The sequence below is a fragment of the Astyanax mexicanus genome, unplaced genomic scaffold (genome assembly GCF_023375975.1).
Source record: "Astyanax mexicanus isolate ESR-SI-001 unplaced genomic scaffold, AstMex3_surface scaffold_49, whole genome shotgun sequence".
NCBI classification, from domain to species: Eukaryota; Metazoa; Chordata; class Actinopteri; order Characiformes; family Acestrorhamphidae; genus Astyanax; species Astyanax mexicanus.
Window position 1 is genome coordinate 549927 of NW_026040059.1, and position 8373 is coordinate 558299.

Here is an 8373-nt window from a genome sequence, read left to right on the forward strand (position 1 = left end):
TGCAGGAGTCATAGCCTTGGACAGACTCTTTCAAATGGTAGTGGAACTGTTTTGGCATTATGGGAAAATCATGAGAAATTTAATTTTAAGCCTGAATAAAAAATTATAAAATTAATATAAAATAAACAATACAGTGAAATTTGCCCAAACTTGCAGGAGTCATAGACTATGTTCTGTAAGAAAGATTATCCAAAGACTCTTTTAAGAGGTACTGGATCTGTTTTGGCCTTTTGGGAAACTCATGAGAAATTTAATTTGAAGCATGGATTGAAAAAGTAATATTAATATAAAACTCTCTCTCTATCTCTCTCTCTCTCTTAAAAACCGATGGGATTGTTATGGTATTATATCAAATAGATAATGTACTGCACTAAATCTACAGTGAGGTGAGTTATTTTAATCCGTTTTCTTCTCGTTTCTGGGCTTAATGTATGTCTGAATTAATATAACCGACTGAAACGTGTCTGTCTCTCTCTGTGTTTTTTAGCGTGCTCTCCTCCTGCGCGTCTGTTTACCGTAAAATCGCGCGTATACGCGCGGATAGCTTGACTCCGGTAAAACACCAGCATAGATATACTCCTTAATAACTGCCCACATCTTCCCCAAGGTACACAATAAGACACTTCAGCAGATCCCCATCGGGAATCCTCACGAATCTCCCGATTAGCCACTCCGGGCCTGGGCACACAAAGTTGTAATTAACTGATTTCCAATTTCCAGTCTTCATTATTCATCTTTTAATAATGCTTTTTCCGCCCAATTCCTTTGGAGGGGAGTGCAGACATATGTTCTCAGTCTTCAAACTGATTGGGCATAAAAAAGGCCACTGCAAATTTCATATTTCTTTATTTGTGGATTTCATGCATCTGTTTGCCAGTATTCATGCCCTTAGTGCTGTCATTATCAGCCAGCATTGGCAGAGCAGCCAAAACAATATTGAGAGCATGTGTGCTGTTTGACAAAAAGGTTAATTTATATAAAATAAAAAAACACTTGAGGCTTGTAGTGTAAAGACAGCCACTGACACTGGTGATGTTTTTTTTAGATTTTATATAACATTTTATTATTTTATTGTTTATTCTATTATAATTCTGGTCTAAGTGATTCCTAAATGGCCAGTGAGTTTATTTAACTGCGACTGAGTGAATACAGCCCAAACCCAATGTGTGTTAAAAACAGTTAATTTAGTCCGGTGTTATGTCGAATTTTGCTACCCATCGATACATGCTTCCCAAAGGTACTGCGCATGCGCCGACCTACACAATTTAATTCTTTCTCGTGTTTTATGTATAATTAATCTGGTTTAGGGGGCGTTATGTGCATTAAACAACCTGGACGCACTATCATTGCACAGAAGTGTAAATGGAAACTAAAAATTACACTTATTATCATAAATAAATACAAAAGCAGTTTGTAATGAGCTATATTTACTATAACTTTGCCATGGTACAATGAATTATGCACTCCAAATCTAATAACGTACATCTACTGGAATATCACTGGGTACATGCCCTAAAATAGTGCTTCTTTTGTATTTTTACAGTTAAATATTCATTGGGGCAGCACGGTTCGACAAGGTAGCAGAATTCGACAGAACACCGGCCCTCTTTCTCCAGTCCAGCTCCGCCCGCCCTCTCATCAACAGACTTTTGGAAGAAACCAAAGTCACTGGAAAAGAGGGGGAGATCTGAGATTTTGAGGCATGATATTTAATATAATTAAAATAATATATTTCACCGTTCCTATTAAATTATGATTATTTACGTTTATATCTCACGTTTTAATACAATATAACATATAATGAATATATTAAAACACACAAATTAAAAACCTTTCGGGCAACAAAAAAACCCCGAACCTAGTTTTGAATGGTCGTGGCTCCACTCCACTGAATCAGTTAGCCACAAGAAAGACGTCCTTTTCTCCGGGAGCTGCATGGGGACTGCAGGAGTCCAAAGCCTCGCTGTGTTTTATGGGGAACAGTTATTAATATTGGGTCAAATAATCCAGTATTTCTTCACTCTGGTGCTGAAGGTCCGCTGCGCTGCTGTTTACTGTGCTTCCCCTTTACTCTGTTTTCATTTAAAGCCCCTCAGTCTTAAAACAGCGGCACTAGCGGGCCTCCAGCGGGCCTTCAGCACCGATAGTGATTATTACCCTGCCGGATTAGATTAGAGCAGCGCGGCGGAGCTCTGTAAGTCCCGGTGAGTAATTTAGTTAGCTGACTGTTTCAGCTCTCGGTGAAGCGCGGTCTTATTATGATACTTAAACGGCGCTGGGTGTTTGTTTTGTTTCTGAACGAGCAGGTGCTGCTGCAGGTAATCGAGCTATCTGTAGCTAATTAGCTTAGCCAGCCATCCTCCGCTCGCTAGCTCGCTAACGTTAGCTATCTTACAGCGTTAGATAGATTAACACGCTTTAAACAGTCTTACCACTATTTAAAGACTGTTTAAAGCGTGTTAATGGCGAATAACGCTGTAAGATAGCTAACGTTAGCGAGCGGAGCATGGCTGGCTAAGCTAATTAGCTACAGTTAGCTCAACCGGCTAAGCTAATTAGCTACAGTTAGCTCAACCGGCTAGGCTAATTAGCTACAGTTAGCTCGATTACCTGCAGCAGCACCTGCTCGTTCAGAAACAAAATAAACACCCAACGCCGTTTAAGAGCTGATTCACGACCTTCTCTCCCAGCACAGGGTGTGTTTTTCTCAATCAGCAGCAGCTTTTAAATCACGCTGTAGTTCAGTAATAAGATCGCGTTTCACCGAGAGCTGAAACAGCCAGTTAGCTAACGGTAGTTAAAATACCTAACAGGCCTGAGAGCTCCTCTCGGTACTCCGGTCTAATTCGGCAGGGTTTTTGTAGATGTTTAATTTCTGAATCTTATTAATACTGAATTAAAGTATGGTAATCTGGCTAATATTAAAAAGTCAACTAGCTTTTTACCGAAACACTTTTAGTTAATTTATACCTAATTTTAGCGGTGTGTTCCCACAAGACGAATAAAAAAAAAAAATTAAAAAAAAGGGGTGGCCGACTGCGCATGCGCGAAATTTAGCGGCCGACTGCGCATGCGCGAATATTAGTGGCCGACTGCGCATGCGCGAAAATTAGCGGCCGACTGCGCATGCGCGAATATTAGCGGCCGACTGCGCATGCGCGAAATTTAGCGGTCGACTGCGCATGCGCGAATATTGGCGGCCGACTGCGCATGCGCGAATATTGGCGGCCGACTGCGCATGCGCGAATATTAGCGGCCGACTGCGCATGCGCGAATATTAGCGGCCGACTGCGCATGCGCGAATATTAGCGGCCGACTGCGCATGCGCGAATATTCGCGCATGCGCAGTCGGCCGCTAATATTCGCGCATGCGCAGTCGGCCCCCTCTTTTTTTTTTTTTATTCGTCTTGTGGGAACACACCGCTAAAATTAAGTATAAATTAACTAAGTGTTTTTGTAAAAAGCTAGTTGACTTTTTAACATTAGCCAGATTACCATACTTTAATTCAGTATTAATAAGATTCAGAAGTTAAATATCTACAAAAACCCTGCCGGATTAGACCGGAGTACCGAGAGGAGCTCTCAGGCCTGTTAGGTATTTTAACTACCGTTAGCTAACTGGCTGTTTCAGCTCTCGGTGAAACGCGATCTTATTACTGAACTACAGCGTGGTTTAAAAGCTGCTGCTGATTGAGAAAAACACACCCTGTGCTGGGAGAGAAGGTCGTGAATCAGCTCTTAAACAGCGCTGGGTGTTTGTTTTGTTTCTGAACGAGCAGGTGACGCTGCAACTGGATTTTATAAAGATATGAGAAAAGAATGCTTTCGTCGAGGATTTAACATGAAAAGGTAAGCTGCTGTTATGTTCTGATCTGTGCAGGCAGTTTATGCACTTAACGTAACTCCGTTAGACAACTAACTTACAGAGCTAGCGTTTGTTGTGTCTCCGGATTAGTTTTCTGCAGTCCATGATTATTAGCTAAGGTGTTTAGTTTATTTTGACCCCAAACAGCAGCATTCACTGCATTTTGCATACTATTAACTAACCGCGTGAATCCACTGTACGTGCAAGTTAGCGTTAACTTCATCACGAACGAGTAACGGATTAGTAAACACACTCTTGTCTTTTTTTTTGAATCCTCACAGTTTCTGTCAGAAAACACTGAAAGAAAACTTCTCCTCTGTCTCTGTTTATACAGCGATGGTTTGGGTTTAAAGCTGGGTTTGTTGTGCTGGATATTTGGTTAGGAGAAGGAGATTTTATAAGATGTGTGGCTGCATAATTGTGAACTGAGATCGCGGTCTGTGAAGTTACACCCGCAGCTAACCAGTGACTTTAAAAAACAAATAAACACAGCTGTTACTGGACTTGATGGGTTTAAAAAAATTAGTTAATTAATTTTAAAAGACTAGTCTACTAATGTTGGCCCTGCTGAGTCCAGCTGATCACCCAGAAATAAACATTACCTATGCTGGTCAAAAGCTATTTAAAGAGCTAACCTCCAAGGGTGTGTTTGTTTGTTTTTTTCTGGTTTTGAGCATTTTTTTAAGGAGGGAGTGTAAGTCTGTGCTGCAGTAGAAGAGTGTAATTTTAGAAAAGTTGCTGTATTTGTCTCACTGCCTTAGATAGTATAGACTTTAAACATGTTACTAAAAATTAACACTGGACCGTGTTTTTAAATACTTGCCATTCTGGATGTCCTGAACATTTTCATGCAGGCCTGTGTGTTTTAAAAAATATATATTTTATTCATTCTATTTTATGTCGGTTAGTTTTATTTATATAAAGTAAGACCTGTAGATCTACTTTATTGGATAAATTGATACAGCTACCATGAACTGTTTTGTTTCTGTTCTGTAAAATCAGGCCCAGTTCCAAAAGACACAACATCCTCAGTGTCCTGGAGCTCCAGCTGAAGCACTGGCCACCTTCTCCATCCCCACCCAAAAGAGGAAGATCAGCAGCAGTGGAGGGTCCCAGGATGTTGAGATGGTAGTGCAGAGCGGTAAGTCCCAATCACATTTTTAGCCTCTGAGTCAGTCATTTATTTTTCTTAATCCAATATTTTGGCAATGGAAAAAAAGGAACACATCCAAGTTGTCCCTTATGTTTTTATTAATAAATTAATTATTATTGAAACAATGATTTAAGAACATACCTAAATCAAAACTAAAAACTGTATATAAAATAAAATATTAGACAGAAACATCGTTACAATTCTCAGAGTACGCTGAGGCAGCTCGGCTTAAAAAAACTGTAAATATGCATTTTACAAAAGTTAGCTTAAAAAATAATAGTTTAAAAATGTAAGATGATGAATATATATGTTAATACATTAATAGCTTAATATTATTACTCTATTTGTTCTTATCACTGACTTACCGGGGGAACTAATTAAGGGACGGAATGATTTACCACCTGTTTCTCAGGTGGTAAATCATGTTTGTTGTTGAATGTGCATTTTTTTTCTTTCCCACCTTGTAAAATCCTGCCTTTGCAGTCCACTTTAAAATATTTCCAAACAGAGAGGTGTAATACGCTCTTTTGATCTTACAGCTGCTGCTCACACTGCTAATAAATAAAAAAAACACAGTTGATTTTATCGGAGCGCCAGTACCCAAACCCGACTGACTAAAACTTTCAATCGTAACCACCTTACACTTAACGATTGAGATGACACGACCGCAACTCAACTGCAGCTCGACTCTAGCCAGACTCTCGTGATTTTATCCTGACTCTGGAAATTTGTCTGCAACTGTGAAATCATTGGAAAATCGTTAGGTACCTGAACACTCTTCTCTCTTCACCCTTAATGTAGCAGCTACCCACTGAATAACTGTTTGCCTGTTCTATAGCGGCTGTAATTTCCTTCTGTCTGTTTCTTACACTCTGTAGGTACTTATATATTTTTTTAATTGAACGTGGCAGCGTGCCGACAATCACAAGTTTTGCAAATGTTGGGATAAATTTCAGCCAATTTAACTTTACTAGAATGTGCTCTGTGTACTCTGCAGGTACTTCTAAGGCAGCTAGTTGAAGGCGTGATTGAGGTCCATGCCAGAGGGGTTCTGCACTGTGACCTCAAGCCATAGAACATCCTGGTTCAGATGTACAGTTAGGAACCACGCCTTCATCTTCTGTTCTTCTGGTATGGGTTTTCAGTGAACACTACAGGCAGAGAACTGTCTTCGTAGAAGCTACCATTACTGAATAGAGATTCAGGTCAAAAACATTCCTTAACGCTCAGTCACTGTCTCTAATTTACTTTTCAGGACCTTCCTCATGAGTGGTTTACCCATGAGGCCAAATCCTCCACAGTGTTGCAGATAGGAATCATCCTGCTGTGTGTGAGAGGTGACCCTTCAACACCAGCACGGAGATCACCTCAAAGAAGTCTCAGATCATCTCTCCACCATCTGCTCTATGACCCCTGGCTAAGTATACACCACGACACAGCCACCACATCAGGCACACCTCAGTCAGGTACCATATAAAACAATAATAATAATTTTAAAAAATCTATATTTTCAATCTCTAGTTTAGAGAGTTCTCTAGTAGAGCTGGGCGATTAATCGATTTTATCGATAAATTCGAATTTATAGTTAAGGACAATGTGTTTTTATGAAAATCGATTTTCTCTGAGTTTTCTTTTTCACCACAGACGCTCCTCTGTGGGCACAGAGTGAGCTTAGCTAGCTCCCTCCATACCTCCCTCCCTCCAGCGCGCACCCCCTGCCCCTCCCTCACTCCCTCCCTTGCACGCACAAACACACATGTGCACACACACACACACACATACACAAAACACATGACGGCGGAGCTTAAGAGCAACTAGCTCCGTGATCTGGAGTTGGTTCGGTTTTGCGGCGTCGGACGTAGACCAAACAGGTCCTCGCTGTAAGGTGAATCAATTTATCACTATACCTTAAACAGAAGCATGTAGCGGAGTGGGAGAAGTGCTGCTACCATAGGAATGAACGCAGCAGCAGCACCAGTTCACCATTCAACGTTAATCAAGGAACTGTCCCTGGCACATCTTCCAACCGTGTACCAGGTTTTGTATGCACTACAAGTTAAGATGTTTTGCATATTCATGAGAAAAGATCTCATTTTATAGAACACTGGCACTTATTTAAATGCTTTGTTTTGCTATTCTAGCCCAATAGGGAAAAGTATTTACTTAAGAGCATATAAATTGTACTTGTTTTCTATTGTCTACTTTGTAAGTTTTATCAAAAAAGGGCACCATTTTATTTATTTCTATTTGTTTTTAAGGGTGTGCTTATTTATTTATTTATTTTTTAAGTTTGAGGGTGCATTGTGTCAGTACCTAAACTATGTTGGAGAAAGCTTTCTAAAAGTCACTAGATGTTCTCACTGTTTACAATAGTTTTTTTTTGCTTGTTTCTGGTTGCACTTTAACCACAAATGGAACATTTTAAGTGAAAACAAATTAAATAAGAACTAGTTTTTAACCATTTCTTTATAATCTTTAGTTTGATTTTTAGTAGGGGGAAAAAATCGATTTAAATCGAAAATTGGATTAAAGAAAAAAAAAATCTAAGATTTTTTTTTTTCGGCCATATCGCCCAGCTCTATACTCTAGTTTAGAGGTTTTTTTTTTATAAAACACACCTAAGGAAAATAGCAGGTATTAATAAAGCTATTGATTCCATACTTTTAAAAAGGTAATGATTTTCTTTAACTATATAAATGTTTTAATCGTTTTGTGTATTGTATGCTTTTAATTGCTTCCTGTTTTGTATTTGTGTTCATGTACTTAAGGCTTTAATCCTTTTATCTTGATATTGTTTATCTTTTGATGTTTATTAATTACTTAACTGTATTTATCTTTATGTAGTATACTGTTAGTGTTTTAATCCATACACTTTTTGTATATATTTCTTTTATTGCTTAGTTACTTGCTATATTAATGGTTATTGTATTGGTGTTTTAGTCTTATTTTGGGCTTATATTCATTAAAAACATTTTAACGTTTGTCTTTTAGTGCTTTAATCAATTAATATTGTACTTACCTTTTACTATTTTACTATTAATCTTTCTGTACTTAATTATACATTATTTTTTATTTATTTTTTTATAAAATTAAAGGCGGGTTTATTAATTGTATGTCTTTATACAGGATTTTATATTTGCATTGTATATATTTTTGTTTCATTTAATGTTTATGCTCTTTGTCTTTTTCAGATTTTTACATTTTTAATTTGTGTATTGACCCAAGGAGTATGGGTTCCTCTCAAGGTTTCTATCTCTCTTTCTGAGAGAATTTTCTTTGCCGCTGTCTCCTTTGTGCTTACTCAAAAGAGGTTTGGACACTTTTTTTTTTTTTTTTAACTGTTCTTAATTTTGTT

General features: G+C 38.4%; 1 long non-coding RNA gene across 1 annotated transcript; it reads left to right on the plus strand.

The window, feature by feature from the left end:
- Positions 1–1904: 1904 nt before the first annotated feature.
- LOC125797548 (uncharacterized) lies at positions 1905–7931 on the plus strand. The gene is made up of 5 exons (XR_007436377.1): positions 1905–2204; positions 3780–3849; positions 4868–5006; positions 6016–6149; positions 6274–7931. It is a non-coding gene; the product is annotated as an uncharacterized LOC125797548 (long non-coding RNA).
- The last annotated feature ends 442 nt before the right edge of the window (positions 7932–8373 follow it).